The 22,012-nt window shown below is 38.0% G+C and overlaps 1 protein-coding gene across 12 annotated transcripts in view; it reads left to right on the forward strand.

Annotated features, from left to right (window-relative positions):
- Positions 1-22,012, forward strand: part of CFAP20DC (CFAP20 domain containing) — a 287,059-nt gene that overhangs the window by 125,679 nt on the left and 139,368 nt on the right. The window lies entirely within an intron of this gene.

Consider the following 22,012-nt stretch of genomic DNA (forward strand, 5'->3'; position numbering starts at 1 on the left):
ATATATGGTAGATAGACACCAAAACTAATAGGAAGAAGTAAATAGGTAAGTTAGGAATAGATACATGTTTTTCTCAGAGTTAAGAACAGATATTGCATCTATAAAATAATAATTTTTCCTGCTTTACTCCAGTAAACATTTTATTGAAGTATATTATATTATAAACTTTTATATACATATAGAAACATTCATAAATTGTAGGCATACAGCATGAGGAATTACCATAAAGTGAGCACATTTGTTAACCACCACCCAGATCAAGAAATAGAACATTACAAGCAGCCTAGAAGCCCTCTTAATGTCCCATCCCAATCATAGCCATCTTCCTTCCTTCCTTCTTCTGAGAGGTAACTCTATCCTTACCTCTAACACCACATATTAATTTTACCTATTTTTGAACTTTACATAAATGGAATCATATGGTACGTACTCCTTCATAAATACATTCTTCCCAGTACACATAGAGATTCATCTATATTGGTGCTGATCTTCAGTACTGTATAGTATGCCATTGTATGTATATTCCACAATTAATTTTTCCATTTTAGGCTATTTCCAATAGTGCTACTTGAATCATTCTACATTTCTCTTGGAGCATCTATGTAGGCGTTTCTTTGGCTATTTAGTAAGGAGCTGAATGAATACATACTTTAACATTCTTAATTTCAGTTATTTTTTTTTTGATTCTAGAATTTTATTACATTCTTTTTTATAGTTTCCTTTCCTCAACTGAAATTCTTTATTTTGTTATCTAATTCCTGAAATATATTAATCAGAGTTATTTTTAAAGGCCATGGCTCATAATTCCAATACGTGACTCTCCTGTAGGTCTGTTTCTATTGGCTGTTTTAGTCTTGGTGTTGTCTCCTGGTATGCCTGGTAAGTTTCAAGTGAAAGCTGGACACTTGAAATCAAAAACTATAGAGTTATTTTGAGACTTTGTATTGTACTGTCTTCCTCTAGAGATATAAAACCAAAAATATAAAATAAAAAGGGAGACGTTCAAAAAACTGAAAATAGGATGGAAATGTTAAGAATATTAGAAGTTAGTACAAGAGGTTAACCATCAGAGTAATAGTATTCCAAGATGAGAGACTAGAGAAAACAGAAACGATGAAATATAAGATTTCCCAAAATTGAAGGCCAGATATTTTCAGTAGACATAACTCATCAAAAAAAGACTCACTATTGTGTAATTTCAGAACAGGAGGGGGAAAAAAAGATCCTTTAAGCTTCCAGGATTTTTTAAAATACATACAGTGGTTACATACAAAGGGTTACAAATAAGAATGATGTCTGACTTTATACAGCAACCTTAAATGGTAGAAGACCTTGAAACTATCTATATCTTCAGAAGCCAAAGGGAAAGTATTTAGAAAAATTATTATTTAGAATTCTACACCCATCCAATCTATCAATTAAATGAGTATAGAATGAAGATATTAGCAGACATGCAAGGTCTCAAAAATTTATTTACATCCTTTCTCAGAAAAGATCCAGAAGACATTCTCCACAAAAATTAAGGAATAAATCCAGAAGAAGGCATATAGGGGACCCAAGAAACAGAAGATTTCATCCAATAGAAAAGCAAAACAAATTTTCAGAATTATGGTTAAAGGAATTCAAGGCATGACACTTATAAAACACATCTAGAGAACAGTCAGTCCATATTTTCGCAGAAAAAAATGGGGCTTCCAAGAGGAGAGTCTTCAGGAAAAGAATGTATCTGATAGAATATGGTGTGTTTGAAAATGAAAAACAAAATCAGTTGTGATTTTACAGTGCTAATGGGGAGTTTAGGAAGCATTAATGTTAGGAATGTAGAAAAACCCATGACAAAACAAAACAGTGATCAACTACAAGGGGAAAAAATGCACAAGAAAAGACATGTAATCATAGTATATATCATGTGGCTAAGATATGGACAACATTTTTTTAACATCTTTATTGGAGTATAATTGCTTTACAATGGTGTGTTAGTTTCTGCTGTATAACAAAGTGAATCAGCTATACGTATACATATATCTCCATATCTCCTCCCTCTTGCATATTCCTCCCACCCTCCCTATCCCACCCCTTTAGGTGGTCACAAGCACCAAGCTGATCTCCCTGTGCTATGCAACTGCTTCCCAAGAGCTATCTCTTTTACACTTGGTAGTGTATATATGTCTGTGCCACTCTCTCTTTGTCCCAGCTTACCCTTCCCCCTCCCCGTGTCCTCAAGTCCACACTCTATGCCTGCATCTTTATTCCCGTCCTGCCCCTAGGTTCTTCAGAACCTTTTTTTTTTTTAGATTCCATATATATGTATTAGCATATGGTATTTGTTTTCCTCTTTCTGACTTACTTCACTCTGTATGACAGGCTCTAGGTCCACCCACCTCACTACAAATAACTCAATTTCGTTCCTTTTTATGGCTGAGTAATATTCCATTGTATATATGTGCCACATTTTCTTTATCCATTCATCTGTCAGTGGACACTTAGGTTGCTTCCGTGTCAAAAAGACAACCCTCAGAATGGGAGAAAATATTTGCAAAAGAAGCAATTTATAAAGGATTAATCTCCAAAATATATAAGCAGCTCATGCAGCTCAATATCAAAAAAACAAACAACCCAATCCAAAAATGGGCAGAAGAGCTAAATAGACATTTCTCCAAAGAAGATATACAGATTGCCAACAAACACATGAAAGGATGCTCAACATCACTAATCATTAGAGAAATGCAAATCAAAACTACAATGAGGTATCACCTCACACCAGTCAGAATGGCCATCATCAAAAAATCCACAACATTTTTTTAAACAGATTTATTTTTTAGAGAATTTTTAGATTCACAGCAAAATTGAGTGGAAAGGACAGAGGGTTTCCACGTGCTCCATGTTCCCACACGTGCAGTCTCCCCAACTATGACCACCTATACCAGAGTGGTACATTCCTTACACTTGAACCTACACTGACACATCATTGTCACCCAATATCCATAGTTTACATTAGGGTTCACTCAGTGTTGTACAGTCTGTGGGTTTTGACAAATGAATAATGACATGTATCCACAATTATAGCATCATACAGAATAGTTTCATTGCCCTAAAATTCTTCTGTGCTCTACCTGTTCATCCTTCCCTCCCCATTAGTGCCTGGCAACCATTGATCTTTGTACTATCTCCATAGTTTTGGCTTTTCCAGAATGTCACATAGTTGGAATCATGTAGCATGTAGCTTTCAGATTGACTTTTTCACTTAGTAATATGCATTTAAGGTTCCTGCACGTCTTTTCATAGTTTTATAGCTCATTTCATTTTAGTGCTGAATAATATTCCATTGTCTGGATGTACCACCGTTTACTTATCCACTCATCTCCTGAAGGATATATTGGTTGCTTCCACATTTTGGCAATTATAAATAAAACTGCTATAAACATTCTTGTGTAGGTTTTCGGTATGGACATAAATTTTCAACTCATTTGGGTCAATACCAAGGAGCACGTTGCTGGTTCATATGTTAAGAGTATGTTTAGTTTTGTAAGAAACTGGCAAACCGTCTTCCAAAGCAGCTGTGACATTTTGTATTCCACCAGCAATGAATGAGAGTCCCTGTTGTTCCACATCCTTGCCTGCATTTGGTGTTGTCAGTGTTTTGGATTTCTGCCACTCTAAGATGTACAATGGCACAATTTTTTTACACAGTCTTAATAATTAAAACACTGAATAATAACTTATCCCAAAATTATGTAAAATCATGTTTGGGGGATGTGGAGAAGAAAGAGAGCAGAGGAGGTATTATAGTGGTTTAATAATGCTGAATTTTCTTTTTCCAAAATAGGAAATCAGAGATATCATCTAAAACTATTAAGTGCAGAAATGGCAATATAAAGCTACCATTTATAAATATGGAAGTAAATACCAGAAGATTCAGCACATATAAATGAAAGGCTTGGAAATAGTTGCCTCTGCATTGCAGGACTGGTGGTTGTGTGAGGTGGGAGGGTAGCAGTTAGGGCATGATGGTATGATGGGTTTTTTCTCATAACTTTATAGCACTACTTGAATTTTTTTTAATATAAATTTATTTATTTATTTTTGGCTGCATTGGGTCTTCATTGCTGCGCACGGGCTTTTCTCTAGTTGTGGAGAGTGGGGGCTACTCTTCATTGCAGTGCCTGGGCTTCTCATTGCAGTGGCTTCTCTTGTTGTGGAGCATGGGCTCTAGGTGCGCCGGCTTCAGTAATTGTGGCACACGGGCTCAGTAGTTGTGGCTCGCTGGCTCTAGAGCACAGGCTCAGTAGTTGTGGTGCACGGGCTTAGTTGCTCCATGGCATGTGGAATCTTCCTGGACCAGGGCTCAAACCCATGTCCCCTTCATTGGCAGGCAGATTCTTAACCACTGCACCACCAGGGAAGTCCCGTACTAACCTGAATTTTTGAACAATATATGTGTATTTTGTTTGATAAGTAGATTTTAAGTGAATGGATAATCTATAAATATTTCCAAAGAACAAGAATTGGCATAATTTCTTTCATGTTTTCAGAAGGCCTGAAAAGAAGCCTTATGAATGGGGCATCTCAGATCACCTGAAAGGCTCTGAACAGACTTGGGGAAGTATGCTGTGCTTCAGGGTACTGTGGAGTATAACCCCATTTAGCTGCCAGTATTTAATCTTGTACAAATACTGACCCTATCTCTGTGCTTCAGTTTCCTCATTAGTAAAATGAGGATAATAATTGTTCCCTTGTTAGATAAATACTATTATTATAGTCTCAGTGGAAGTATAATGTATGTAAGTCAAGTACATCTTAGAGAAATTAAATTGATATTGTAGAGCCTAAAGATTTCGATTAATATTTCCACAGTCCATTGCTTTGATCACGTACTAAGTTTGTGGTTTTGTTTGAGTTTTGAATATCTCTGTGCTTTGTTTGCTCAATAATTACTATAAGGTTTTGGTAAAGATACAATCAAATACAAAATATATATGAAAAGACATAAACTATAATATAGTGCGTAGATGCTAAACATTTGTCTGCCTTCTACACATCAGGCACTGGGATGAGCACAGCTCCTGCTTCAAGGAGCTCAGGGTCTCAACAGGGAAACTTACATGTATGTGTAATTTATAGTACCTGATGGAAGTTTGTCTAATGGGCTTGACAGACAGTGAGGGAAGAGGCTGGAGCACTGACCATTTACTGGAGAGAGCCACTTGGTGGGGTGCTTGGATTTCACAGATCTGTCAGGTTAAGAAAAACTTGAGGACTAGCATAGTGATGACAACTTTTGAATTTGCCAAATCAGTGTGTTAAAACAGGCAAACAAATAAGAAAAGCAACAGTTATTCTGATTGTTTCACTAAATGCAAGGACATTTACACATACACACGTGAGAAGTTCTAAATTTCAGAATAAAGTCACACATTTTCACCACAGACCAGTGAATATGACTTCGTGGATCAGTATCTATCTATATACCAGTGTCTGGTCTATAGTTACCTAGAGAAATAAACTTTCCAAGCTGCCTACTAAAATAAAAACAAAAATTTTCCAAGTTATGAAAATGGACAATGAGAAGATAAAGCATTTCAGGCAGAAGAAAGAGCATATATGTATAAAGGCCTGGCATTATGAAAGGATCCGATGTGTTCAAGGAACGGGGAGTTCAGTATGGTGCATGGCAGAGGTGGGAGGTATGGTGTAATATAATATTGCATTATTAGGCTTCATACTTTGGGTGACATAAAAATGTAGAACAGGCTCCTGTCCTCAGAGTTCATTGTATAATTATAGACAATAGAAAAGTTAACAATATAAGAGTTCATTCTGAAGACAGTTAGATAAAAAAGGACAAAGGATTACACAGTATGGGGCAAACTGAGTGTCCGTGGTCAAGGAGGTTGGCAGCAGAAGTAATAATCGTGATGATGATGATGATGAAGATAGAAGCAGCGGCTGTTATAAGCACTTTACATATATGAAGTTAGATTAGATTAATATTTATAACAACTCTACAAGACGGATAGTACTACTATCCCCATTTTATTTTTTATTTTATTTTATTTTATTTTATTTTTTGCATTTGTTTTATTAGTTTCTGCTTTATAACAAAGTGAATCAGTCATACATATACATCTGTTCCCACATCCCTTCCCTCATGCATCTCCCTCCCTCCCACCCTCCCCATCCCACCCCTCCAGGCGGTCACAAAGCACCAAGCTGATCTCCCTGTGCTCTGCGGCTGCTTCCCACTATCTATCTACCTTACGTTTGGTAGTGTATATATGTCCATGCCTCTCTTTCGCTTTGTCACAGCTTACCCTTCCCCCTCCCCATATCCTCAAGTCCATTCTCAAGTAGGTCTGTGTCTTTATTCCCGTTTTACCCCTAGGTTCTTCATGACATTTTTTTTTAGATTCCATATATATGTGTTAGCATACGGTATTTGTCTTTCTCTTTCTGACTTACTTCGCTCTGTATGACAGACTCTAGGTCTATCCACCTCATTACAAATAGCTCAGTTTCGTTTCTTTTTATGGCTGAGTAATATTCCATTGTATATATGTGCCACATCTTCTTTATCCATTCATCCGATGATGGACACTTAGGTTGTTTCCAGCTCCGGGCTATTGTGAATAGAGCTGCAATGAACATTTTGGTACATGTCTCTTTTTGAATTATGGATTTCTCAGGGTATATGCCTAGTAGTGGGATTGCTGGGTCATATGGTAGTTCTATTTTTAGTTTTTTAAGGAACCTCCATACTGTTCTCCATAGTGGCTGTACCAATTCACATTCCCACCAACAGTGCAAGAGTGTTCCCTTTTCTCCACACCCTCTCCAGCATTTATTGTTTCTAGATTTCTTGATGATGGCCATTCTGACTGGTGTGAGATGATATCTCATTGTAGTTTTGATTTGCATTTCTCTAATGATTAATGATGTTGAGCATTCTTTCATGTGTTTGTTGGCAGTCTGTATATCTTCTTTGGAGAAATGCCTATTTAAGTCTTCTGCCCATTTTTGGATTGGGTTGGTTGTTTTTTTGTTATTGACCTGCATGAGCTGCTTATAAATTTTGGAGATTAATCCTTTGTCAGTTGTTTCATTTGCAAATATTTTCTCCCATTCTGAGGGTTGTCTTTTGGTCTTCTTTATGGTTTCCTTTGCTGTGCAAAAGCTTTGAAGTTTCATTAAGTCCCATTTGTTTATCTTTGTTTTTATTTCCATTTCTCTAGGAGGTGGGTCAAAAAGGATCTTGCTGTAATTTATGTCATAGAGTGTTCTGCCTATGTTTTCCTCTAAGAGTTTGATAGTTTCTGGCCTTACATTTAGGTCTTTAATCCATTTTGAGCTTATTTTTGTGTATGGTGTTAGGGAATGATCTAATCTCATACTTTTACATGTCCCTGTCCAGTTTTCCCAGCACCACTTATTGAAGAGGCTGTCCTTTCTCCACTGTACGTTCCTGCCTCCTTTATCAAAGATAAGTTGACCATATGTGCGTGGGTTTATCTCTGGGCTTTCTATCCTGTTCCATTGATCTATCTTTCTGTTTTTGTGCCAGTACCACACTGTCTTGATTACTGTAGCTTTGTAGTATAGTCTGAAGTCAGGGAGCCTGATTCCTCCAGCTCCGTTTTTTGTTCTCAAGATTGCTTTGGCTATTCGGGGTCTTTTGTTTTTCCAAACAAATTTTGAAATTTTTTGTTCTAGTTCTGTGAAAAATGCCAGTGGTAGTTTGATAGGGATTGCATTGAATCTGTAGATTGCTTTGGGTAGTAGAGTCATTTTCACAATATTGATTCTTCCAATCCAAGAGCATGGTATATCTCTCCATCTATTTGTATCATCTTTAATTTCTTTCATCAGTGTCTTATAATTTTCTGCATACAGGTCTTTTGTCTCCTTAGGTAGGTTTATTCCTAGATATTTTATTCTTTTTGTTGCAATGGTAAATGGGAGTGTTTTCTTGATTTCATTTTCAGATTTTTCATCATTCGTGTACAGGAATGCCAGAGATTTCTGTGCATTAATTTTGTATCCTGCTACTTTACCAAATTCGTTGATTAGCTCTAGTAGTTTTCTGGTAGCGTCTTTAGGATTCTCTATGTATAGTATCATGTCATCTGCAAACAGTGACAGCTTTACTTTTTCTTTTCCAATTTGGATTCCTTTTATTTCCTTTTCTTCTCTGATTGCTGTGGCTAAAACTTCCAAGACTAAGTTGAGTAAGAGTGGTGAGAGTGGGCAGCCTTTTCTTGTTCCTGTTCTTAGTGGAAATGGTTTCAGTTTTTCACCATTGAGGACAATGTTGGCTGTGGGTTTGTCATATATGGCCTTTATTATGTTGAGGAAAGTTCCCTCTATGCCTACTTTCTGCAGGGTTTTTATCATAAATGGGTGTTGAATTTTGTCGAAAGCTTTCTCTGCATCTATTGAGATGATCATATGGTTTTTCTCCTTCAACTTGTTAATATGGTGTATCACATTGATTGATTTGCGTATATTGAAGAATCCTTGCGTTCCTGGAATAAACCCCACTTGATCATGGTGTATGATCCTTTTAATGTGCTGTTGGATTCTGTTTGCTAGTATTTTGTTGAGGATTTTTGCATCTATGTTCATCAGTGATATTGGCCTGTAGTTTTCTTTCTTTGTGACATCCTTGCCTGGTTTTGGTATCAAGGTGATGGTGGCCTCATAGAATGAGTTTGGGAGTGTTCCTTCCTCTGATATTGTTTGGAAGAGTTTGAGAAGGATGGGTGTTAGCTCTTCTCTAAATGTTTGATAGAATTCGCCTGTGAAGCCATCTGGTCCTGGGCTTTTGTTTGTTGGAAGATTTTTTTTTTTTTTTTTTTTTTCTTTTTGCAGTATGCGGGCCTCTCACTGTTGTGGCCTCTCCCGTTGCGGAGCACAGGCTCCGGATGCGCAGGCCCAGCGGCCATGGCTCACGGGCCCAGCCGCTCCGCGGCATATGGGATCCTCCCAGACCGGGGCACGAACCCGTATCCCCTGCATCGGCAGGCGGACTCTCAACCACTGCGCCACCAGGGAGGCCCTGTTGGAAGATTTTTAATCACAGTTTCAATTTCAGTGGTTGTGATTGGTCTGTTCATATTTTCTATTTCTTCCTGATTCAGTCTTGGCAGGTTGTGCATTTCTAAGAATTTGTCCATTTCTTCCAGGTTGTCCATTTTATTGGCATAGAGTTGCTTGTAGTAATCTCTCATGATCTTTTGTATTTCTGCAGTGTCAGTTGTTACTTCTCCTTTTTCACTTCTAATTCTATTGATTTGAGTCTTCTCCCTTTTTTTCTTGATGAGTCTGGCTAATGGTTTGTCTATTTTGTTTATCTTCTCAAAGAACCAGCTTTTAGTTTTATTGATCTTTGCTATTGTTTCCTTCATTTCTTTTTCATTTATTTCTGATCTGATCTTTATGATTTCTTTCCTTCTACTAGCTTTGGGGGTTTTTGGTTCTTCTTTCTCTATTTGCTTTAGGTGCAGGGTCAGGTTGTTTGCTCGAGATGTTTCCTGTTTCTTAAGGTGGGATTGTATTGCTATAAACTTCCCCCTTAGAACTGCTTTTGCTGCGTCCCATAGGTTTTGGGTCGTCGTGTCTCCATTGTCATTTGTTTCTAGGTATTTTTTAATTTCCTCTTTGATTTCTTCAGTGATCACTTCGTTATTGAGTAGTGTATTGTTTAGCCTCCATGTGTTTGTATTTTTTACAGATCTTTTCCTGTAATTGATGTCTAGTCTCATAGCATTGTGGTCGGAAAAGATACTTGATACAATTTCAATTTTCTTAAATTTACCAAGGCTTGATTTGTGACCCAAGATATGATCTATCCTGGAGAATGTTCCATGAGCACTTGAGAAAAATGTGTATTCTGTTGTTTTTGGATGGAATGTCCTATAAATATCAATTAAGTCCATCTTGTTTAATGTATCATTTAAAGCTTGTGTTTCCTTATTTATTTTCATTTTGGATGATCTGTCCATTGGTGAAAGTGGGGTGTTAAAGTCCCCTACCATGATTGTGTTACTGTCGATTTCCCCTTTTATGGCTGTTAGTATTTGCCTTATGTATTGAGGTGCTTCTATGTTGGGTGCATAAATATTTACAATTGTTATATCTTCTTCTTGGATCGATCCCTTTATCGTTATGTAGTGTCCTTCTTTGTCTCTTCTAATAGTCTTTATTTTAAAGTCTATTTTGTCTGATATAAGAATTGCTACTCCAGCTTTCTTTTGATTTCCATTTGCATGGAATATCTTTTTCCATCCCCTTACTTTCAATCTGTATGTGTCTCTAGGTCTGAAATGGGTCTCTTGCAGACAGCATATATATGGGTCTTGTTTTTGTATCCATTCAGCCACTCTGTGTCTTTTGGTGGGAGCATTTAGTCCATTTACATTTAAGGTAATTATTGATATGTATGTTCCTATTCCCATTTCCTTAATTGCTTTGGGTTCATTATTGTAGGTATATTCCTTCTGTTGTGTTTCTTGCCTAGAGAAGTTCCTTTAGCATTTGTTGTAAAGCTGGTTTTGTGGTGCTGAACTCTCTCAGCTTTTGCTTGTCTGTAAAGGTTTTAATTTCTCCATCAAATCTGAATGAGATCCTTGCTGGGTAGAGTAATCTTGGTTGCAGGTTTCTCTCCTTCATCACTTTAATTATGTCCTGCCACTCCCTTCTGGCTTGTAGAGTTTCTGCTGAGAGATCAGCTGTTAACCTGATGGGGATTCCCTTGTGTGTTATTTGTTGTTTTTGCCTTGCTGCTTTTAATATGATTTCTTTGTGTTTAATTTTTGACAGTTTGGTTAATATGTGTCTTGGTGTATTTCTCCTTGGATTTATTCTGTATGGGACTCTCTGTGCCTCCTGGACTTGATTAACTATTTCCTTTCCCATATTAGGGAAGTTTTCAACTATAATCTCTTCAAATATTTTCTCAGTCCCTTTCTTTTTCTCTTCTTCTTCTGGAACCCCTATAATTCGAATGTTGGTGCGTTTAATGTTGTCCCAGAGGTCTCTGAGACTGTCCTCTGTTCTTTTCATTCTTTTTTCTTTATTTTGCTCTGCATCAGTTATTTCCACTGTTTTATCTTCCACCTCACTTATCCGTTCTTTTGCCTCAGTTATTCTGCTATTTATCCCATCTAGAGTATTTTTCATTTCATTTATTGTGTTTTTAATCGATGCTTGATTCATCTTTAGTTCTTTTAGGCCCTTGTTAACTGTTTCTTGCATTTTGTCTATTCTATTTCCAAGATTTTGGATCTTGGAAATAGAATCTTGGATCATCTTTACTATCATTATTCTGAATTCTTTTTCAGGTAGACTGCCTATTACCTCTTCATTTGTTAGGTCTGGTAGGTTTTTATCTTGCTCCTTCACCTGCTGTGTGTTTTTCTGTCTTCTCATTTTGCTTATGTTACTGTGTTTGGGGTCTCCTTTTTGCAGGCTGCAGATTCGTAGTTCCTGTTGTTTTTGGTGTCTGTCCCCAGTGGCTAAGGTTGTTTCAGTAGGTTGTGTAGGCTTCCTGGTGGGGGGGACTAATGCCTGTGTTCTGGTGGTTGAGGCTCGATCTTGTCTTTCTGGTGGACAGGTCCACGTCTGGTGGTGTGTTTTGGGGTGCCTGTGGCCTTATTATGTTTTTAGGCAGCCTCTCTGTTAATGGGTGGGGTTGTGTTCCTGCCTTGCTAGTTGCTTGGCATAGGGTGACCAGCACTGTAGTTTGCTGGTCGTTGACTGAAGCTGGTTGCTGGTGTTGAGATGGAGATCTCTGGGAGATTTTCGCTGCTTGATATTATGTGGAGCTGGGAGGTCTCTTGTGGACCTGTGTCCTGAAGTTGGCTCTCCCACTTCAGAGGCACAGCACTGACTCCTGGCTGCAGCACCAAGAGCCTTTCATCTACCCAGCTCAGAATAAAAGGGAGAAAAAGTAGAAAGAAAGAGAGAGAGAAAGAAAGGAAGAAGGAAAGAAAGGAAGGAAGGAAGGAAGAAAGAAAGAAAGGAGGGAGGAAGGATGGAAAGAAAGAAAGAAAGAAAGGAGGGAGAGAGGGAGGAATGAAAGAAAACGGAAGAGTGAATGGAAGAAGGGAGGGAGGGAGGAAGGAAAGAAAGAAAGAAAGAAAGAAAGGAGGGAGGGAGGGAGGGAGGAAGGAAAGAAAGAAAGAGGAGGGAGGGAGGGAGGAAGGAAAGAAAGAGAAAGTGAAAGGAAGAGGGGAGGGAGGGAGGAAGGAGAGAAAGAGAGAAAGAAGGAAAGGAGGGGCGGAGGGAGGGAGGGAGGAAGGGAAGGTAGGAAAAAAAGAAAGAGCAGGTAAAGTAAGATAGAATAAAGTATGAAATATAGTAGCGTTATTAAAATTAGAAAGTAATTATTGAAAAAAAACGGACAGATAGAACCCTGGGACATATGGTGGAAGCAAAGCTATACAGAGAGAATCTTACACAGAAGAATACACAGACACATTCACAAAAAGAGAGCAGGGGGAAAAATCAAAAATCTTGCTCTCCAAGTCCACCTCCTCAATTTGGGATACTTCGTTGTAAAAAGAGGAAAAGGGCGAGAAGTCTGAAATCTTGCTAAGTCCACCTCCTTAATTTGGGATAATTCGTTGTAAAAAGAGGAAACGGGGGGAAGGTCTTAAATCTTGTCCTCAAAGTCCACTTCCTCAATTTGGGATGATTCGCTGTCCATTCATGCACTCCACAGACGCAGGGCACATTAAGTGGACCGTGGAGCTTTAATCCGCTGCCTCCGAGGCTGCACAGAGAGAGATTTCCCTGTCTCTTCTCTGCTCTCACAGCTCCCGGGTCTCAGCCTTGGACCTGGCCCCGCCTCTGCGCGTAGGTCGCTGGAGGGCGTCCGTTCTTCGCTCAGACAGGACGGGTTTAAAGGAGCCGCTGATGTGGGGGCTCTGGCTCACTCAGGCAGAGGGGAGGGAGGGGCGCGCAGTGTGGGGCGGGCCTGCGGCGGCAGAGGCCGCTGTGACGTTCTGTGACGTTGCACCAGACCGAGGCGCTCCGTGCGCTTTCCCGGGAAAGCCGTCCCCGGGTTCCGGGACCCCGGCAGTGGCGGGGTGCACAGGCCCCCCGGAAGGTGGGGCGGACAGTGACCCGCGCTCGCACACAGGCTCCGCGGCGGCGGCAGCAGCAGCAGCCCCAGCATCCCACGCCCGTCTCCGGGGTCCGCGCCTTTAGCCGCGGCTGGCGCCCGTCTCCGGCGCTTCCCAAAGCAGCCCTCTTAATGCCCTCTCCTCGCGCACCAGGAAACAAAAGGGAAGAAAAAGCCTCTTGCCTCTTCGGCAGCTCCAGACCCTTTCCCCGGACTCCCTCCGGGCTAGCCGTGGTGCACTAACCCCTTCAGGCTCTCTTCCTGTCGCCAGCCCCAGTCCTCTCCCTGCGCTCCGACTGAAAGCCGATACCCGAGCCTCAGCTCCCAGCCCCGCCCGCCCCGGCTGCCGAGCAGACAAGCCTCTCGGGCTGGTGTGTGCCTGAAGGCACCGATCCTCTGTGCCGGAATCTCTCCGCTTTGCCCTCCACACCCCTGTTGCTGTGCTTTCCTCCGCTACTCCGAAGCTTTCCCCCTCCGCCACCTGCAGTCTCCGCCCGCGAAGGGGCTTGTAGTGTGGAAACCTTTCCTCCTTCACGGCTCCCTCCCACTGGTGCAGGTCCCGTCCCTATCCTTTTGTCTCTGTTTATTCTTTTTTCTTTTGCCCTATCCAGGTATGTGGGGAGTTTCTTGCCTTTTGGGAGGTCTGAGGTCTTCTGTCAGCGTTCAGTAGGTGTTCTGTAGGAGTTGTTCCACGTGTAGATGAATTTCTGATGTATTGTTATAGCGCTGCCCACGGCCACTTAGCGAAAATGATAAAACTCAACAGTTCTTTGTAAATAAATATATGTACATATATTTAATTCGGATAAACGGTTAAGCCGTCTCCGTGTATGGTTCTCTCACGCTCTTTTTTTCTGTGGAGCTCTAGACTGCTTAAATTCCTTTTGGGTCGCGCCTTGCAAGCCCAGCAGTCGCTGCAGCACGCTCCGGTAAGTCTCTGGTCTATCCCCATTTTATAGATAGGGAAGTCAGGATATGTGCCCAGGGTCACATAACTGCTAAGTAGTAGAGGCAGGATTTAAACCCTGGCAGTCAGACTCCAGAATTTATACTCCTAATTACTACAGCACACTGCCTCTCATGGAAGGATAGAAAAGAGGGAAAATTTTTAAAGGAAATATACAAGAGATGTCATGTAATAAGAATTCGAGGATTTGGTAACTGGCTGTGTTGAGGGTATCTGTATTACAATAAGTGATGAATGTCCCTTTGTCTTTCTTACTGAAAGAGAGGGGTCATTCTATTATGTAGAAACAGATTAGTCAGTCATAGTGTTGAGACTTTTATCCAAGGAAACTTTTTTTATGTGTTTCTTACATTCCATTCTTAGGTTCAGTTTTAAAATATTATATTAAATGCGTACTTAAACTCAGTACTGTGTGGTCCTTGGCTTATTTAAACTGCTACCATTTCACTCTAGGACCTCTCAAACTCACCTAAGCTAGGAAATGTTGCCTAATTCCCTTGCTGTTCTCTGTTACACAGTGGGATATAATAGAAAGTGAGTTATTGGAACCTAAAACGGCAATTAACCAGTGTTTTAGTTGCCCAGAGGAATGACTTATGTTGAACAAGTAGTAAAGCATGCTGATTCAATTTAGTTTATTACTTTTATGGTGCCCAAGGGGACATGGACTGGCATTTGCGTGACTGAATTATTGATTAACTTGTATCATTCTGCATTTTCTTAAAAACAATATATGTGTAGATAGATAAGAGAAAGACAAAGGAGAGAAAAGAGAACAGATGAGAGAAAAGAACAAGTAATGATCCATTAAGCATGAACTTATGCTATGCCAATGACAGTTTTACACATCTCCTGACTCCCCAGTCTCCCCAGTTCATTGCTCTCTCTAAAAGATCAGGACTGGGGAGTATGTGTTCTGTGTTTAGAAATGCAAGAAGAGAAGAATTAAAACTATGATTTAAGACTGAGAGCACTTTGAGGGCATAGACTAGATCTCCACTTTTTTTTTTTTTTTTTTTTTTTGGATCTCCACATTTTTATCTCTAGCACATGAGCTGGCACCAGTAACCTGTCATAAATGTTTGATGAATTAATGAAGGAAGGGCTAGCTAATTGTTTATTCAATTATCCATTCATTTACTATCTCTATACAGTAAACCTTTATTGGGTGTCTAACAATGTGAAGAAAACCATCCGTTTAGAGGCCACAGAAAAAATTAGAAATACTGATATCTTGCCTTAGTAGAGTCATTGATCAGGAAAGGGCCTTAGAGATCATCTGATGTCTTGCCTTGATAGACTCATTGATCAGGAAAGGGCCCTAGAGATTATCTAATCCAATGTCTTAATTATACAGATAAGGAAAACAAGGCCCATGGAAATGAGGCATCTTGTGCCAAGGGTACAGAAGGTGGAACTCGACGCCAACCCTCTGACTGTCCTTTCCTTAGTGCTACACAAGTTTACCTTCCACAATAAGTGCAATGATTTAGTGCTTTTAATAATTAACATTCTTGAGTTTTTTTCCCACCTCTTTCCTCACCTCCAGGTCCGGTTAGTGCACACCGTATCCGAATCTTGTCAGCTTAAGGCTACATTCCCACTCCTTACCAAAGAGGAGCTGAACTCAAAATACCCTTGCCTAGCAAACCACTCCATGGGGAGTAAAGGGGATAATATCTCAGCATAGCAGAGATGCCCAGCAGCCAACAGTAGGTCCCACAGAAATGGGTCATGAATATCTGTATATCAAGACTCAATTATTCTGATTAAAATACATATTTTATAATTAAGTATTATAAATATTATTTATAATAAAACATTATTTCTCAAAACTTCTAAGGACAACAATTTCATTTACAGTACCATCCAAATACTTAAATACCTAGGAATAAATTTAATCAAGGACGTAAGGTCTTGTACACTGAAAACTATGAAACATTGCTAAAAGAAATTAAAGAAGACCTACATAAATGGAAAGACATCACACATTCATGCATTGGAAGACATGATATTGTTAAGATTTTCAATATTACCTAAAAAGATCTAGAGATTAAATTCAATCTCTGTCAGCATTTCAATGGCCTTTTTTGCAGAATTGGAAAAACTAATCCTCAAATTCATATGGCATTGCAAGAGGACCTGAATACCCAAAAATTCTTGAAAAAGAAGAACAAAGTTGGAGGAGTCACACTTCTCAATTTCAAAACTTACCTCAGTGTTACAGAAATCAAAGGAGTTTGCTGTTAGGACTGACATATAGACCAATGGAACAGAGTTAAATCCAGAAATAAACTTATACATCTGATTTTGACAAGGATGCCAAGAGCGTTCAATGGGGAGAGAATAGTCTCTTCAACAAACGGTTCAGGGACAGTTACATATCCACGTCCAAAAGAATAAAGTTGGAACCCTACTTCACACAATATATAAAAATTGACTCAAAATGGATCAGTGACCTAAATGTAAGAGGTTAAACCATTAAAGTCTTGGAAAAAAATATAGATAAATCTTCATGACCTTGGTTTTGGCAATAGATTCTTAGATATGACACCAAAAGCATAGCAACAAAATTTTCAAAATAGATAACTTATACTTTATCAAAATTAAAAACTTTTTATATCAAATGACATTATCAAGAAAGTGAAAAGACAGCCTACAGAATGGGAGAAAATATTTGTAAATCATATATCTGATAGAATATATATTCTGGTTCTTAAATAGCGTGTACATATATACTCTGATGTATTCTAGTACCTGGAATATATAACACAACAACAAAATGACAACCCAGTTTTTTTAACATGGTCAAAAGACTTAAATATATCTCCAAAAGAGATATACAAAAGAAGATAACACAAATGTCAGGCAACAAACATAAATGCTAAACATCATTGGTCATTAGGGAAATACAAATTAAAACCACAGTGAGTTACCACTTTACACCCACTAAGACGGCTATAATTTTTTTAATGGAAAGTAAGTGTTAGCAAGTGTGGAGAGAAATTGGAACCTTCATACATTGCTGATGGGAATGTAGAATTGTTGTCCCAGTGTGGAAAACATTTTGGCAGTTCCTTAAAAAGTTAAGCACAGAATTGCCATATAACCCTGCAATTCCACTCCTAAGTATATACCCCACAAAATGGAAAGCAGATACATGTACATGCATGTTTATAACAGCATTATCTATGATAGCCAAAATGTGGAAACAGCCCACATATCCATCAGTGGATTAATGGTTTAACAAAATTTGGTAAGTACTATTCACACAGACACAAAAGGACACATATTGCTTGATTCCATTTATATGAAATATCCAGAATAGATAAATCCATAGAGACAAGATTGTAGATTTATGGCTGCCACGGACTGGGGGCCAGAGAGAATGAGGAGGTATGAATTAATGGGTAAGTACATTTTGAGTATACTATATGCCACTGAATCTTTTATCTTAAAATGCTTAATTTTAGGTTAAAATGAATTTCTCCTCATTTTTTTAAAAAAAGCTTCAATGGAATGATTCACTCAAGATAGCCAAGTTTTTGTGTAGTTCCTTTAAACATCAAAACCTTTTATTATTAAAAACAAAACAAAAACACACATACTAAGATGTGGTTTTGTCACCATTGTAATGAAATAATTTACATAAGTATGTCTATTATTAATAGTAAACATTTATATAGCACTTGCTATGTACCAGGCACTATTCTTATCCTCTTGTATACATTAAGCTCATTTAATCGTCACAGTAACCCTATGAGGAAAGTGTTATTTTTATATCCATGTTTCACAGATAAGGAGAGCAGGGCACAGCAAGGTAAATTACAATGCTAGGATCACACAACCACTTGGTAGAGCCAGAATGTGAACCCAGGATGCCTTGCTGCAGAACCTGTGCTTTTAACCACAATGATATACTGCTTCTTAAAAATCTTTCCACATTTATACAGTAAACTCCATAAAGCAGGGATTTGAATCCATGCCAGGCCCAGAGAAAATCTGATAGTTATATGGTAAGTGAATGAATGAACAAGCAAAAAATGAACCAACTTTGTACCAAAATTGCTATAGATTAAATGTGTCCCCCTAGAATTTATATGTGCCCTAATAAAAGAGATCCCAGAAAACTCTCTCTCCCTTTCTACCATGTGAGGTTTTAGCAGGAAGCCATCTAGGAACCAGGAATAGGACCCTCATCAGACATCAGATCTGCTGGTGCCTTGATCTTGGGCTTCTCAGCCCCTAGAACTATGAGAAATAAATTTGTTATTTATAAGCCACTCAGTCTGCAGTATTCTGTTACAGCAGCCCAAACAAAAACAAATATCCTGGCAGTTAGAAACTTTTATGTTTTGTGCTTGGCTCGCACTGGTGTTTCAGAGAGGGGAGATTTGATATAAGTAAGGCACTGTGCTAGGCACTGCAGATAGGTAAGATGAATATAGTTGAGTCCAGGTTCAGTGAACTATTACAAAATTGGTACTTACTTAAACTGCAATGAATTATGAGTAGCCTTAAGTGGAAACAGGTCTATAAATCTCACTATTTTATAAGGCATTTCCCCCCAGTAAAATGGGGATGATGGTTTTTAATGCATAACGTGCTGTATATATGTATTTAAATTGATGACTTAATTTTTAAAGCTAGTTAAGATCATCAGGGGTATTAAACACCTATAGAATGGTTCATTTTATTATGACTTTATGGCCAAAGAAAGGAGAACAGGGTTAAAAAGTCACTCAAACATTGCAATAATACACTATCTCATACTGGGAGCAAAGACATCAACAAAAACTACCATCTGGTTGTGTTTGGATGCTACATGAGCAAATCTGTCAGCTTTCTCATAGCTTTCTCCTTCATGTACCATTGCCATTCTGAGCTAACCATTCCAGCCAACATTATGTTCTTTCAGATGTGTTAGCAAAAGCAGTTTAAATTCGATTGTATCATTTTTCAGATGTTAATCAAGCAGTCTGCACGTTTCCATACACAGTTCCTTCCAGAAGATAGAAGTTGTCTGAAAGAAAAAGGCAGACAGGCCTTGGTCCCTTAATATCTGATTGCCAGCTTGATTTGTTATTTGCCCTCTGGGGAGAAAGATGTGCTATCCAAATAAAATGTGCATGCAGTACTTTTCAGGATATAGCTGAACAAAGAACAACCAGAGAAGAAAAATGGAAGACTGGACAGCTGCATTTAATCTAGGTTGGCTGTTCAAAATGGGCTTTTGTTCATGACCATTTATTAAGCATCCCCTTTGAACCAGGTGTTGTAGTAAAGCTATCATTGGGATTCTCTCACTATTCTGTTTGGCAGAACTATCTTTCTTTCACTTCCTAGAATGCTCCAAAGTCTTTCTGCCTTCAGAGTCTTCAAAAGCTGTTTCCTCTACCTGAATAACTACTTATCCTTTATGACTCAGCTTAAATGTCTCTTTCCCTAACACCCTGTGATGTTGGATTCCCCCATTGCTTCTTTTATAACATCTTGAACTTCTCTTTCAGAGCACTTAACACAATTATAATTTAAATATTTGTGGTATAACTTGTTCCATATTCTTTGCTAGGTATAAGCTTCAGTAAGGCCGGCACAGAGTCACTCTGGCTCACCACTGCATTCCCAGCCACTAGATGAAGATGAGTGCCTGACACATAGTAGAGGCTCAATAAGTATTTACTGAATGATGAAATGAGTAAATGAATGATACAGGCAGACCATGCCCTCTAATACTCACAGTTCAGCACGATTTAATTTTTATGTAGGATCTATGCTGTTTTCAGAATTAATCCTTATTTTTAAATTAAGCTGTAAATGCTTAAAAAATAAAATAATGTAACCTAGTAATTGGGCCTGGAGAAGGGGGTTGTTTAGTGGGGAGATGAGTTAAGTTCTATTTAGGTCTATCAGAACATCCAACTACCAGGTTTAAAGCTCCTTCATAGTTTGGGATCGCAAAAATGAAACTAAGGCCCCTTTCCTCTTTCTCACAAATGAGACTTTCTCTACAAAGTCTCAAAGTTTGGCAGTCAGTAGTTGCTGAATGATTAGGCTCTATTTTAAAATAATAAATCAGTAGTTTTTTTCTTGGATTTCTTCTTTTATTGAAGGTTTTATACTATCCACAGTTTCCCTCAATGAATAATCCAATAAATAGTGAGACATTCTGAGAGCAAAGAGAGAGTAGATACAGAGAAAGGAAAAGTGATTCAGAGGGGATTTGAGCCTTTTAATGTGAAATCTGATTTGCATGTCAACCACGTTCCTGTAGAATTCAGATTAGAGTTTTGTAATAGTCTCTGCCTTATTCTATCTTTCATAAAAGCTTATGGAGTTTTGGTTACCAGAATTTGCTGTGTCTTTCCCTTGTTAGTTGGAAACTCAGCTTTTCTTTTGGATACAGTTCAAACTTTGTATGGCATTATACATTCACAAGCCCTATGAGCTAAAGTTTCCATGATTTCTCTTCATAGGATTCAGAATCTTATTAGCCTACAGAATTCTCTTCCTCTATTAATATAAAATCTTAGTTTATCAATATTGGCATTGATGTGGAAATTATCTTTTTCTACCTCAGAGAAGTCTGAAATGACATGTCAGATATACATCTGGAGTTAGTCTACTTATTTTCCAAAAGTTTTCTATTTTGAGAATTCATTTACTCAATTACTTTACTAAATGTCAATGACAAATAAGAAATGAATGGACAAAGAATACCTGAAAACTACGATTTGTAAACCCAGTGGCATTTGTAATTACTGGAGCATTAAGATACTTAGAAATCATGACACTGCTGATGAGCATTTAAGTTTTTAGCTAAATGATTCATTTTCCTTTTCAAGATTAGGACATTAAGATCTAATTAGGGAATTGCCATGGCTTGGATGTACAAAAACCTAACATCATTTGCCTTTATATACATGGTTAGAGTTTATATATACCTAAGGATGTTTTTGAGGGATGAATTTGGTTGAATTTTTCTTACTACTCACATTCACATATACACACACCAAATTTTTCCACTAGATTCTAAAAATAGAAACTCTTTCCTAATAAAAATTAAACACAAATTATTCTGAAGAAGAAAATAAAAACTATGCTTAAGCTAATCATGAAAAGTTATTTTACATTTTGGTATATTTCCTTCTAGTCCTTTGGCCATTCATACATTTTATTTAACGATTTTCTAAAATCATTAAGTTGAGATAGAGTTTTGGATATGTTACTTTCATTTAACTTCCTGTCTTGAGCCTTTCCCATATCATCAAGCTATCTTCATAAATACAATTCTCTGTGACTCTTTACTGAAAATTCCAGTTGCTTCCTTTTTCAGAAATTATACTTATTTACATAGATCTTCATCTGAGTTTCTGATTTGTTTACTTTAGAATACATTCATAAAGTGAAATTACTGAGTAAAATGCCATGCACATTTTTAAGGCTTTTGATGCACACAGTAAAATTGCTTTTTGGAATGCTAATAGCAACTTAATTCCTACTTGCTACATATGACAAAGCTTAATATCTTTGTGACAAAATAGATCATATAAATAACTTTTTTAAATGCTATAAAAGTAAAATGGGTTAACATGAACAGAAAACTTACTATAATGAAAACTTAAATATCCATATAAACATATATGAATAATATTAAATCTCTTTGGAAATACAAACTATAATAATGAAAATACTATTTTAATTAAACTATTTTTTTCTTTGAAAGTATTTGAAGGTAGGATGTTAACATTAGGGGAAGCTGGGTAAAGGGTATATTGGAACTCTGTACTATTTTTGTAACTTTTCTGTAAGTCTAAAATTATTTCAAAATAAAAAGTTTAAAAATTGACTCATATAATGGCTCTAGGTGCTTATTCGGTAATGTCATTGTACTTATTGACCTTGTATAAATGAGCCAGTGTACT

Source organism: Mesoplodon mirus (assembly GCF_964341445.2).
Source record: "Mesoplodon mirus genome assembly, chromosome: 12".
In the NCBI taxonomy this organism is placed as follows: Eukaryota; Metazoa; Chordata; class Mammalia; order Artiodactyla; family Ziphiidae; genus Mesoplodon; species Mesoplodon mirus.